This window comes from Pongo abelii, chromosome 12 (genome assembly GCF_028885655.2).
Source record: "Pongo abelii isolate AG06213 chromosome 12, NHGRI_mPonAbe1-v2.0_pri, whole genome shotgun sequence".
Taxonomy (NCBI): Eukaryota; Metazoa; Chordata; class Mammalia; order Primates; family Hominidae; genus Pongo; species Pongo abelii.
The window spans coordinates 17406242-17421329 of record NC_071997.2 but is presented as its reverse complement, the minus strand read 5'-3'; positions in this window follow the sequence as shown (position 1 = coordinate 17421329).

The following is a 15088-nucleotide window of genomic DNA, read 5'->3' as shown; positions in this document are numbered from 1 at the left end:
TGTTCCATTCCACTTTCCGTTCCACATTCCTTTCCTCTTTACTTTCCATGTTCCATTCCACGTTCCATTACACATTCCATTCCATTTCATTCCACGTTCCATTCCATTCCATTCCACATTCCATTTCATTCCGTTCCACATTCCATTTCACATTCCGTTCCACATTCCATTTCACGTTCCTTTCCATTACATTGCACATTCCAATCCATTCCGTTCCTTTCCACGATCAATTCCATATTCCATTCCACATTCCATTTCATTCCATTCTATTCCGCATTCCACTCCATTCCATTAAACCATCAATTCCACATTCCGTTCCACAATCCATTCCACGTTCCATTCCATTCCATTCCACTTGCCAATACATTCCATTCCACATTCCATTCCATTCAATTCCACATTCAATTCCATTCCATTCCACATTCCATTACATTCCATTCCATTCCATTCCACATTCCGTTCCATTCCAATCAACATTCCATTCTACATTCTATTCCATTCCATTCCATATTCCATTCCATTCCTTTCCATTCCATTCCATACCGTTCCACATTGCAATCCATTCCATTCCGCATTCCATTCCATTCCACTCCATTCCATTCCACATTCCACTCAATTCCATTCCATATTCCACTCCATTCCATTGCCTTCCACCTTCCATTCCACATTCCATTTCATTCCATTACACATTCCACTCCATTCCATTCCATACTCCAATCCATTCCATTCCATTCCACATTCCTTTCCACATTCCATTCCATTCCATTATACATTTAATTCCATTCCTTTCCACATTCCATTACACGTTCCATTCGACTTCGAATTCCATGTTCCATTCCACATCCCATTCCCCATTCAATTCCTTTCCATTTCATATTCCATTCCATTCCCTTCCATATTCTATTCCATTCCATTCCACACTGCATTCCACGGTCCATTCCGTTCCGTTCAATGTTCCATTCCATTCCATTCATCGTTCCATTCCACGTTCCAATACACATTCCATTCCACATTTCATTCCAAGTTCCATTCCATTGCATTCCACATTCCATTCCACGTTCCATTCCACGTTGCTTTCCTTGTTCTATTCCATGTACCATTTGACGTTTCATTCCTTTCCATTCCACATTCCATTCCATTCCATTCCACGTAACATTCCATTCCATTCCACATTCCATTTCACGTTCCATTCCATTTCATTCCACGTTCAACTCCACCTTCCATTCCACATTCCATTCCACATTGCATTCCAAGTTTCATTCCACTCCTTTCCACATACCATTCCATTCCATTCTACGTTCCATTCCACTTTCCATTCCACGTTCCATTCCACATTCCATTCCAAGTTCCATTCTATTCTTTGCAAGTTCCATTACTTTTTCCACTCCATTCCATTGCACGTTCCATTCCACATTCCATCGCCCATTCCATTCCATATTACATTCCTCGTTTCATTCCATTTTCATTTCCATATTCCATTCCACATTCCATTCCATTCCATTCCACGTTCCATTCCAAATTCTATTCCATTCCATTACACTTTCCTTTCCAGATTCTGTTCCTCATTTCATTCCATTACATTCCACATTCCATTCCACATTCCATTCCATTTCATTCCACTTTCCATTCTACATTCCATTAAATTCAATTTCACGTTGCATTCCATTATCCATTCCACATTCCATTCCACATTCCATTTCACTTTCCATTCCACTTTCTATTCCACATTCAGTTCCACGATACATTGCACTTTCCATTTCATATTACATTCCATTCCATTCCGTTCCATTCCACATTACCTTCCACATTCCCTTCCACATTACATTCTACGTTCCACTCCACATTGCTTTCCACGTTCCATTCCACGTTCCATTCTGTGTTCCTTTTCATTCCATTCCACGTTCAATTCTACGTTCCATTCCATTCCATTCAAATTTCCATTCCACTTTCCATTGCACATCCCATTCCACGTTCCATTCCGCGTTCCATTCCACGTTCCATTCCTCAATCCATTCCATTCCGTTCCACTTTCCACTCCACATTCCAATCCATTCAACTTTCCATTCCACGTTCCGTTCCACATTCCATTCCATTCCGTTCCACATTCCATTCCTCATTCCATTCCGTTCCACATTCCATTCCACATTCCATTGCACTCCAATTCATATTCCATTCCACATTCCATTCTCCTTCCATTGCATTTCATTCCACATTCCATTGCGCATTCTATTTCATTCCAATTCACATTCTATTCCATATTCCATTCCATTCCATTCCACATTAGATGCCACATTCCATTCTACATTCCATTCAGCATTCCATTAATCATTCCATTCCACATTCCATTCTCAATCTATTGCATTTCATTCCACTTTCCATTCCACATTCCATTGCGTTCCAATTCGCACGACATTTCACATTGTATTCCAAGTTCCATTCCATTATATTCCACATTCTATACAAAATTCCATTCCGCAGTCCATTCCTATGCATTCCACATTCCATTCCATTAGAATCAACATTCCATTCCACCTTTCATGCCATTCCATTACACATTCCATTGCACATTCCATTCCACTTTCCATTCCACATTCCATTCCATTCAATTCCACATTCCATTCAATTTCATTCCATTCCACGTTGCATTCCACTTTCCATTAAATTCTATTCCACCTTCCATTCCACATTCCAGTCCATTCCATTTCAGAATCCATTTCATTCCAATACGCATTTCATTCCACATTTCATTCCATTCCATCCCACATTACATTTCACATTCCATTCCACATTCCCTACCACATTCCATTCAATTCCACTCCAAATTCCATTCCATTCCATTCCACATTCCATTCCATTCCATTCCAAGTTCCATTCCACATTCCATTCCATTCCATTCCATATTCAATTAAACCATCCATTCCACATTCCATTCCATTCCATTCCACTTTCCATTCCACAATTCATTCCACGTTCTATTCCATTCCATTCCATATTCCTTACCCATGCATTCCATTGCTTTCTGCATTTCATTCCATTCCATTCTACATTCTACTCTACTATCAATTTCATTCCATTCCACATTCCATTTCATTCCATACCGCATTCCATTCCATTTAATTCCACTTTCCATACCTTTCCATTACACATTCCATTTCACATTCAATTCCCACTTTTTATTCCACTTTCCATTTCACATTCCATTCCAAGTTCCATTCAATTCCATAACACGTTCCACTCCACAATCTATTCCACATTCCAATCCACGTTGCATTCCGTTGAATTTCACATGCCACTCCACATTCCATTCCACATTCTATTTCCTATTCTATTCCACATTCCAGTCCACATTCCATTCCATTCCATTCCACATTCCTTTCCACATTCCATTCCTTTCCATTGAACATTCCATTGCACATTCCATTCCACTTTCTGTTCCACATTCCATTGCACATTCAAATCCACGTTCCATTCCATTCCATTCCACTTTCCATTCCACAATGCATTCCCCATTCCGTTCCACGTTCCATTCCATTCCATTCCATGTTCTATTGCGCGTTCCATTCCATTCCATTCCACGTTCCGTTCCACAATCTATTCCATTCTTCATTCCACGTTCCATTCCACATTCCATTCAACGTTTCATTCCTCGTTTCATTCCAAGTTCCATTCCACATTCCATTCCATTCCATTCCGCGTTCCATTCCACATTCCATTCCATTGCATTTCATTTTCCTTTCCACATTCCTTTCCACATTCCATTCCATTCCTTTCCACATTCCATAGGATTCAATTCCACATTCCTTTCCGTTGTATTCCACATTCCATTCCACATTCCTATCCACATTACATTCCACATTCCATTCCATTCCATTGCGTTCCACATTCCATTCCATTCCATTCCACGTTCAATTCCACATTCCATTCCACGTTCCATTCCACTTTCCTATCCATTTCATTCTTCGTTCCGTTCCACAGTCCATTCCACATTGCATTCCACATTCCACTCCATATTCCATTCCACGTTCCTTTCTGTTCCATTTCACTTTCCACCCCACTTTCCATTCCATTCCATTCCACGTTCCATTACACATTCAATTCCACGTTCCATTCCACGTTCCATTCCACGTTCTCTTCCATTCCATTCCACGTTCCATTACACAAACTACTCCATTCCATTCCACGATCAATTCCACATTACATTCCACGTTCCATTCCAGATTCCATTCCATTACATTCTACTTTCCATACCACATTCCATTCCATTCCATTCCACTATCCATTCCACATTCCTTTGCACGTTCCTTTCCACATTCCATTCCACTCAATTCCACGGTCCATTCCACATTCCATTCCACGTTCCATTTTGCAATCCATTCCGTCCCATTGCACGTTCCATTCCACATTGCATTCCACATTCCATTCCACGTTCCATTCCGTTCAATTGCACATGCCACTCCACTTTGCATTCCACATTCCATTCCTCCTTCTAGTCCACATTCCAATCCACATTCCATTCTATTCCATTCCACATTCTATTCCACATTCCATTCCACAATCCATTCCATTCCATTCCATTCCATATTCGTTTGCACATTCCATTCCATTAAATTCCACATTCCATTCCACATTCCTTTCCATTCTCTTCCACATTCCATTCCAATCCATTCCACATTCCTTTCCACATTCCATTCGATCTTAAATTCCATTCCATTTCACATGCTTTTACACATTCCATTTCACATTCCATTCCATTGCATTCCACCTTCCATTCCATTCTACAATCCATTCAACATTCCTTTGCATTCCAATCCACATTCCAATCCACATTCCATTCCACATTCCATTCCACTCCATTGCACATTCCATTCCACATTCCTTTCCACATTCCATTCCATTCCATTCCACATTCCATTCCACATTCCATAGCATTCAATTCCACATTCCATTCCACATTCCATTCCACATTCCGTTCCACTCCATTATACATTCCATTCCATTCCATTCCACGTTTCATTCCACATTCCATTCCATTCCATTCCACCTTCCATTCCACATTACCTTCCATTCCATTACACGTTCCATTACTGTACATTCCAGCTTGCATTCCACATTCCATTGCACATTTCATTCCAACTTCCATTCCAAATTCCATTCCACATTGCATTCCATTCCATTCTACATTCCATTCCATTCCATTCCAGTTTCCATTCAACATGACATTCCATTCCATTCCGCATTCTATTACACATTCCTTTCCGCATTCAATTCCATTGCATTCCACATTCCATTCTATTCCCTTCCACATTCCTTTCGACATTCCTTTGCATTCCAATCCACATTCCATTCCATTCCATTCCACATTCCATTCCGCATTCCATTCCACATTCCATTTTACATTCCATTCCAAATTCCATTCCATTACATTACACATTCCTTTCCACATTCCATTGCATTCAATTCCATATTCCATTGCACGTTCTGCACTACTCCATTCCACCTTCCATTCCATTGCCTTCCACGTACCATTCCACATTCCTTTCCACTCCATTCCACGTTCCATTCCACGTACCATTTGACACTCCATTCCACGTTGCATTCCACGTTCCATTTCTTTGCATTCCACTTTCCAATTCACTTTCCATGCCATTCCATTCTATATTCCATTCCACATTCCATTGTACATTCCATTCCAAGTTCCAATCCAGAGTCCATTCCAAGATCCATTCCTCGTTCCATTCTACATTCCATTCCATTGTAGTTCCATTCCACATTCCATTCCTTTCCATTCCAGGTTCCATTCTGCATTCCATTCCAGTACATTCCACATTCCATTCCACATTCCTTTCCTCTTTCCATTCCATTTCATTCCACGTTCCATTCCACATTCCATTAGACATTACATTCCACAATCCATTTCATGTTCCAATCCATTCATTTCCACGTTCCATTCCACGGTCCATTCCACGTTCCTTTCCACGTGCCACTCCACGCTGCTTTGCAAGTTCCATTCCACATTCCATTCCACATTCCATTCCACCTTCCATTCCATTCCATTCCACGATCCACTCCACGTTCCATTCCACATTCCATTCCATTCCATTCCACTTTCAATTCCACATTCCATTAAATTCCATTACACTTTCCATTACACTCCATTCCAGGTTCCATTCCACATTCCATTGCACATTCCATTCCACATTCCATTCCAAATTCCATTCCACATTCCATTCCATTCCATTCCACATTCCATTCCATTTCATTCAGCATTCCATTCCGCATTCCATTCAATCCGATTCCATTCCACATTCCTTTTCACATTCCATTCCTTTCCATTCCATTCCACATTCCATTCCATTTCATTACATTCCACATTCCATTCCTTTCCTTTCCACATTACATTCCACTTTCCATTCCACATTCCGTTCCACATTCCATTCCACGTTCCATTCTAAGTTCCATTCCAAGTTCCATTCTACGTTCCTTTCCATTCCATTCTACATTCCATTCCATTCCATTCCACGTTCCATTCCACTTTACATTAGAAGTTCCATTCCATTCCATTCCACGTTCCATTCTAGGTTCCATTAGAGGATGCATTCCACGTTCCATTCCATGTTCCATTCCATTCCACGTTACATTAAATATTCCATTAAATTCCATTCCACTTTCCATTCAATGTTCCATTCCAGGTACCATTCCATTTTCCATACCATTCCATTCATTTCCACATTCCATTCCACATTCCATTCCCTTCCATTCCACTTTACATTCCGTTTCATTCCTTTCCAGTCCATTCCATTCCAATCCACATTCCATTCCACTTTCCCTTTCCATTCAGTCCACATTCCATTCCATTCCATTCCACATTCCATTACACGTTCCATTCCACGTTCCATTCCATTCCATTGCATTCCATTGCAGGTTCCGTTCCATTCCATTCCACATTCTATTCCACATCCCATTCCATTCCATGACACATTTCAATCCACATTCCATTCCTTTCCATTCCATGTTCCATTCCATTCAATTCCACGTGCAATTCCACATTCTATTACACATTCCAGTCCACATTCCATTCCACATTCCATTGCATTCCCTTCTACGTTCCACTCCACTTTCTACTCCATTCCATTTGACGTTCCATTCCACATTCCATTCAATTCCATTTCACCTTCCTTTCCACATTGCATTCCACATTCCATTCCACATTCCATTCCTCATTCCAGACCACATTCCATTCCAATGCATTCCACATTCCATTGCATTCCATTCCAATTTCCATTCCACTTTCCATTCCCTTCCATTCCACTTTCCATTCCATACCATCCTACGTCCCATTCCACTTTCTGCTCCATTCAGTTCGACGTTACATTCCACATTCCGTTCCATTCAATTTCACAGTCCATTCCACATTGCATTCCACATTCCATTATACATTCCATTCTACATTCCGTTACACATTGCATGCCATTCCATTCCACTCTCCATTTGCCGTTCCTTTCCATATTCCTTTCCACGTTACATTCCACGTTCCATTCCATTGCATTCCACGTTACATACAACTTTCCATTCCATTCCATTCCACGTTCCATTACACAATCCTTTCCACTTTCCATTCCAAGTTCCTTTCCACGTTCCATTCCAAGTTCCATTCTATGTTAGATTTCACCTTCCATTCCATTCCATTCCATGCCATTCCATGTGCCATTCCACATTGTATTCCTCATTCCATTCCATCTTCCATTCCATTCCATTCCTTTCCATTCCACGTTTCATTCCATTCCATTCCACTTCCCATTCCATTCAGTTATGCATTCCATTCCATTGCATTCCATTCCACATTCCATTCCATACCATTCTGCATTCCATTCCATCCCATTCCATTCCATATTCCATTCCATTAAATTCCACGTTCCATTCCATTCCATTTCACATTCCATTCCATTCCATTCCATTGCATTCCACATTCCATACCATTCCATTTCATTCCAAATATCATTCTTTCCATTGGACCTTCCACTATATTCCATTCCTTTCCACATTCCATTCCATTCCATTGCATTGCACATTCCATTCCATTCCATTCCATTCCACATTCCATTCCATTCCATTCCACATTCCCTTCCACTGCATTCCACGTTCAATTCCACTTTTTGTTCAGCATTCCATTCCATTCCATCTATTCCCCTTATCATTCCATTCCATTTCACATTCCATTCCATTACACATTCAATTCCATTAAAAACCTCATTCTATTCCATTCCACACTCCACTCCATTACTTTCCAGTCCACTTTCAATTCCATTCCACATTCCATTCCATATTTCATTCAATTCTATTCCGTGTTACATTCCGTTCCATTCAATTCCACATTCCATTCCATTCCACATTCCACTCCACATTCCATTCCATTCCGTTTGACATTCCATTCCACATTCGATTCCATTCCATTCCACATTCCATTTCACATTCAATTCTATTCCAATCCACATTAAATTCCAATCAATTCCATTCCATTCCACATTTCATTCCATTCCATTCCATATTTCATTCTAATTTCCATTACATTCCATTCCACATTCATTCTATTCTGTTCCACATTCCATTCCATTCCATTCCACATTCCATTCCGTTCCATTCCATTCCATTCCACATCCCATTTCATTCCATTCCACATTCCATTCCATTCCATTCCATTCCATTGCTTTCCACACTCCATTCGACATTCCATTCCAATCCACTCTACATTCCATTAAGCAATCCATTCCACAATCCATTTCACATTCCATTCCACATTACAATGCAGTCCATTGCACTTTCCATTCTATTCCATTCCACATTTCATACCGTCCCATTCCATTCCACATTTTCTTCCATTCCATTCAACATTCCCTTCCATTCCAATCCACAGTCCATTCCATTCCATGCCACATTTCATTCAAGGTTCCATTACAGGTTCCATTCCATTTTCAATTACACATTCCATTCCATTCCATTCCACATTCCATTGTACATTCCACTCCACATTCCATTCCACATTCCTTTCCACATTCCATTCCATTCCATTCCACATTCCATTCCATTCCATTCCACATTCCATTCCACTTTCCATTCAATTACATTCTATATTTCATTCCATTCCATTCCACATTGCATTCAATTCCATTCCACTTTCCATTCCATTCCACATTCCAATCAATTCCATTCCATTGCATTCCACATTCCCTTACATTCCATTACATTCCATTGCACTCCACAATCCATTCCATTGTATTCCACATTCCATTCCACGTTCTGTTCAACATTCCAATCCACATCCCTTTCCACATTCCATTCCTTTCCATTCCATTCAATTCCGCATTCGTCTCCACATTCCATTCCATTCCATTCCTTTACACTTTAAATTCAACATTTAATTCCACATTCCATTCCGCATTCCATTACATTCCATTCCACATTCCATTCCATTCCACGCCAAATTCCATTCCATTCCACTCCACATTCCATTCCATTTCATTCCATTCCACATTCAATTCCCTTAAAATCCACAATCCATTTAATATTCCAGTAAAATGGAATGGAATGGAATGTGGAATGGAAGGGAATGGAATGTGGAATGGAATGGAATGTTATGTGGAATGGAATGGAATGTGGAATAGAATGGAATGGAATTGAATTGAATATGGAAAAGAATGTGTAATGGAATGGAATGTGGAATGGAATCGAATTGAATGTGGAATGGAATGCAATGCAACGAAATCTGGAAAGGAATGTAATGAAATGGAGTGTAGAATGGAATGGAACGAAATGTAAAAGAATGGAATGGAATGGAAAGTTCAAAACTTTCGAATGGTATTTGGGATGGAATAAAATGGAATGGAATCTGGAACGGAATTCAATTGAATGGAATGAGGAATGCAATGTGGAATGGAATGGAATGTGGAGTGGAATGGAATGTGGAATGGAATGTGGAAGGGAATGGAATGGAAAGATGAATGGAATGCGAAATGAATTGGGAAACGGAATGTGGAATTGAGTGGAATGGGATGGAATGCAGAATGGAACGCGGAATGGAATGAGGAATGCAATGTGGAAGGAAATGTGGAATGGAATGTGGAATGCAGTGGAATGGAATGGAATGTGGAATGCAACTTGGAGAGGAATGGAATGGAATGTGGAATGGAATGTGGAATGGAAGGTGGAATGGAGTGGAATGGAATGGAATGTGGAATGGAATGCAATGGATAGTGGAAGGGAATATGGAATGGAATGGAATGGAATGTGGAAAGGAATGGAATGGAATAGGGAAAGCAATGAGGAATGGAATGGAATGGAATAGAATGTGAAATGGAATGTGGAATAGAAGTTGGATTGGAAAGTGGAATGGAATGGAAAGGTAAGGAATGTGGAATTTAATGTGAAACGGAATGGAATGGAAAGAGGGATGGAATGTGGAATGGAGTGGAATGGAATGGAATGTGGAATGGATTGAGGAATGTAATGAGGAATGGATTGTGGAATGGAATGTGTAATTGAATGTGTTATGGAAAGTGAAATGGAATGTGGAAAAGAAAGGAATGGAAGGTGGAATGCATTATGGAAAGGAAAGTGGAAAGGAGTTTACTGGAGTGTGGAATGGAACGTGTAATGGAATGGAATGGAACGTGTAATTGAACGTGGATTTGAATGTGGAATGCAATGTGGAATGGAACGTGGAATGGAATGGAATGAAAAGTGGAATGGAAAGTGGAATGGAATGGAATGGAAAGTGCAATGGAATGTGGAATGGAATGTGGAAAGGGATGAGGAATGGAATGTGGAATTGAATGGGATGGAATGTGGAAGGGAATTGAATGGAATGTGGTATGGAATTTGTACTGGAATGGAATGCAATGTGGAATGGAAAGTGGAATGGAGTGGAATGGAATGTGGAGTTTAATGGAATGGAATGTGAAATGGAATGGAATGGAATGTGGAATGGAATGGAATGGAAAGTGCAATAGAATGGAATTGTATGTAATGTGCAATGGAATGGAATAGAATGTTGAATGGAATGGGATGTAATGTGGAATGGATTGGAATGCGGTGGAATGGAATGGAATGGAATTGAATGGAATGTAGAATGGAATGGAATGGAACTTGGAATGTAATGGAATGGAACGTGGAATGGAAGGTCGAATGGAACGTGTAGTGGAATGCAGAATGGAAGGTGGAATGGAGGGAATGTGGAATGGAATGTGTAATTAAATAGAATGGAAAGTGGACTGGAAAGTGGAATGTAATGGAAAGGATTGTGGAATGGAATGGAAAGCAATGTGGAATGGAATGGAATGGAATGTGGAACAGAATGTGGAATTGAATGGAATGGATTGTGGAATGGAATATAGAATGGAATGGAATGGTATGTAGAATGGAATGGAATGGAATGTGGAATGGAATATGGAATAAAATGGAATGGAATGTGGAATGGGATGGAATGGAATGTTGAAAGGAGTGGAATGGAATGTGGAGTGGAATGGAATGGAATGGAATAGAATGTGGAATGGAAACAGAAATGGAACATGGAATGGATTGGAATGTGGAGTGGAAAGGAATGGAATGGAATGGAACGTGGAACAGAATGTGGAATTGAATGGAATGGAATGTGGAATGGAATGTAGAATGGAATGGAATGGAATGTAAAATAGAATGGAATGGAATGTAGAATGGAATGGAATGGAATGTGGAATGGAATATGGAATGAAATGGAATGGAATGTGGAATGGGATGGAATGGAATGTTGAAAGGAATGGAATGGAATGTGGAGTGGAATGGAATGGAATGGAATAGAATGTGGAATGGAAACAGAAATGGAACATGGAATGGATTGGAATGTGGAGTGGAAAGGAATGGAATGGAATGGAATGTGGAATCGAAACAGGAATGGAACGAGGAATGGAATGGAATGGATCATGGAATGGAACATGGAATGGAACGTGGAATGGATTGTGAAATGGAAAGTGGAATGGAAAGAGGAACGCAAGGTGGAATGGAGCATGGAATGGAATGGAATGAAACGCTGAATGGAATGTAGTAGGGAATGTTTATTTGAATGTAATGGAATGTGGAGTGCAATGTGGAATGAAATGCAATGGAATGTAGACTGGAATGTGTAATGGGATGCACTGGAATTAGCAATGTAGTGGAATGGAATGTGGAATGTAATGAAATGGAATGAGGAATTGAAATCAATGGAATGGAATGTGGATTGGAATGGAAGGGGGATTGGAATGTGGAATGGAATGGGATGGAATGTGGAAAGGAATGGAATGGAATGAGGAAAGGAATGTGAAATGGAATGTGGAATGGAATGGAATGGAATATGGAATGGAATGTGGAATAAAATGTAACGGAAAGAAATGGAATGTGCAATTGAACGTGGAATGGAACATGTAATGGAACATTAAATGGAAATTGGAATGGAACGTCGAATTGAATCAGGAATGAAATGTGGACTAGAATGTGGAATGGAATGGAATTTAATGGGGAATGGAATAGAATGTAATGGGGGGAGGATGGGAATGGAATGTGGAATGCATTGCAATGAAATGAGGAATGGACTAAAATGGAATGTGGAATGGAATGAGGAATGGAATGTGGAATGGAATGGATTGGAATGTAGAATGGAAAGTGGAATGGAATGGAATGGAACATGGAATGCAACGTGGAATAGAATGGAATGGAACGTGGAATGGAATGTGGAATTGAACATGGAATGGAATGTGGAACGTGGAACGGAATGCAATGGAATGAGGAATGGAATGGAATGGAATATGGATTGGAATGGAAAGGAATGTGGAATGAAATGGAATAGTACGTGGAATGTAATTGAATGGAATGGGGAATGGAATGGAATGCAATGTGTAATGGAACATCGAATGGAATGGAATGTGGAATGGAGTGGAATGGAATGTGGAATGGCATGGAATGGAATGGAAATTGGAGTGGAACGTGGAATCGAATGGAACGGAAACTGGAGTGGAATGGAATCTTGAATGGAATGGAGGGGAACGGAATGTGGAATGGAAAGAAACGGAAGGGAGTGTAATGGAATGGAATGGAATGGCATGGAATGTGGAATAGAATGGAATGGAATGTGGAATGGAATGGAATGGAATGTGGAATGGAATGTGGAATGGAATGGAATGGAATGTGGAATGGAAAGGAATGGAATGTAACCGAATGTGGAATGGAATGGAATGGATTTTCATGTGGAATATAATGGAACGGAATGTGGAATGGAATGGAATGGAAGGTGGAATGGAAAGGAATGAAAAGTGGAATGGAATGGAATGGAAATGAATGGAATATGGAATTGAATAGAATGTGGATGGAATGGAATGTGGAACGGAATGGAATATGGAATGGAATGTGGAATGGAATGGAATGGAATGGAATGGAATGGAATGGAATGGAATGGCATGGAAAGGACTGTGGAATGCAATTTAATGGAAAGTGGAACGGAATGTGAAATGGAATAGAATGGAACGTGGAATGGAATGGAATGGGAACTGGAATTTAATGGAATGCAATGGGGAATGGAATGGAATGGAACTTGGAATGCAACATAATGGAATGTAGAATGGAGTAGAATAGAATGGAATGCAACACGGAATGGAATGAAATGTGAGGTGGAATGGAATGGAATGAAAGGTGAGGTGGAATATAATGGATTGGAATGTGGAAGGGAATGGAATAGGAAGGAATGGAAAGTGGAATGGAATAGAATGGAAAGTGTTATGGAATGGAATGGAACGTGGAATGGAATGGAATGGAACGTGGAATGGAAAGGAAATAACTTGGAATGGAAAGTAATGCAATGTGGAATGAAATGCAATACAGTGTTGAATGGAATGGAATGTAATGTGGAATGGAATAGAATGGAATGTGGAATGGAATGAAATGGAGGATGGAATGAATTGCAATGGAATGTGGAATAGAATGTGGAGAGGAATGTTGAATGGAATGTGGAATGGAATGGAATTGAATGTAGAATGGTAATTGGAATGGAATGGAAAGGAATGTGGAATGGAATGCAATGGATCTTGGAATGGAATGAAACGGAACATGGACTGGAATACAAAGGAACATGGAAAGGAATGGAATGAAATCGTATGGAATGGAATTGAAAGTGGAATGGAATGGAATGTGGAATGGAATTGAATGGAATGTGGAATTGAACGGAGTGTTTAATGGAATGGAATGGAATGTGGAATGGAATAGAATGGAATGTGGGCTGGAATCGAATGGAGTTGAATGTGGAAAGGAATGTGGAATGGAATGGAATGGTAAGTGGAATGGAATGGGGAATGGAATGGAATAGATTTTGGAACGGAATGTGGAATGGAACGTGGAATGGAAATTGGAATGGAATTGAATGGAATGTGGAATGGAATGGAAAGTGGAATGGAATGAAAAGGAATTTGGAATGGAATGGAATGGAATGTGGAATGGAAAGGAATGTAATTTGGAATGGAATGGAATTGAATGTAGAATGGAATGGAATGGAATGTGGAAAGGAATGTGGAATGGAATGGAATGGAATGGAATGTGGAATGGAATGTGGAATGGAATTGAATGGACTGTGAAATGCAAAGTAATGGAATATGGATTGCAATAGAAAGGAATGTGGAATGCAATACAATGGAATCGAATGTGGAATGGAATTGAATGGATTGCAATGGAACGGAATGTGGATTGGAATGGAATGGAAAGTAGAATGGAATGTAGAACGGAATGGAATGGAAAATGGATTGGAATGGAATGTGGAATGGAATGGAAAGAAAAGTGGAATGGAATGGAATGGAATGGAATGTGGAAAGGAATGGAATGGAATGGAATGGAGAGAGGACTGGAAAAGAAAGGAACGGAGTGTGGTATGGAAGGGAAAGGAAACTGGAATGTAATGTGAAATGGATTGGAATGGAATGTGGAAAGGAATGTCGAATGGAATGGAATGTGGAGTGGTATGGAATGGAAAGTGGAATGGAACTTGGAATGGAATGGAATGGAAGGTAGAATGGAATGGAAAGGAAAGTGGAATGGAATG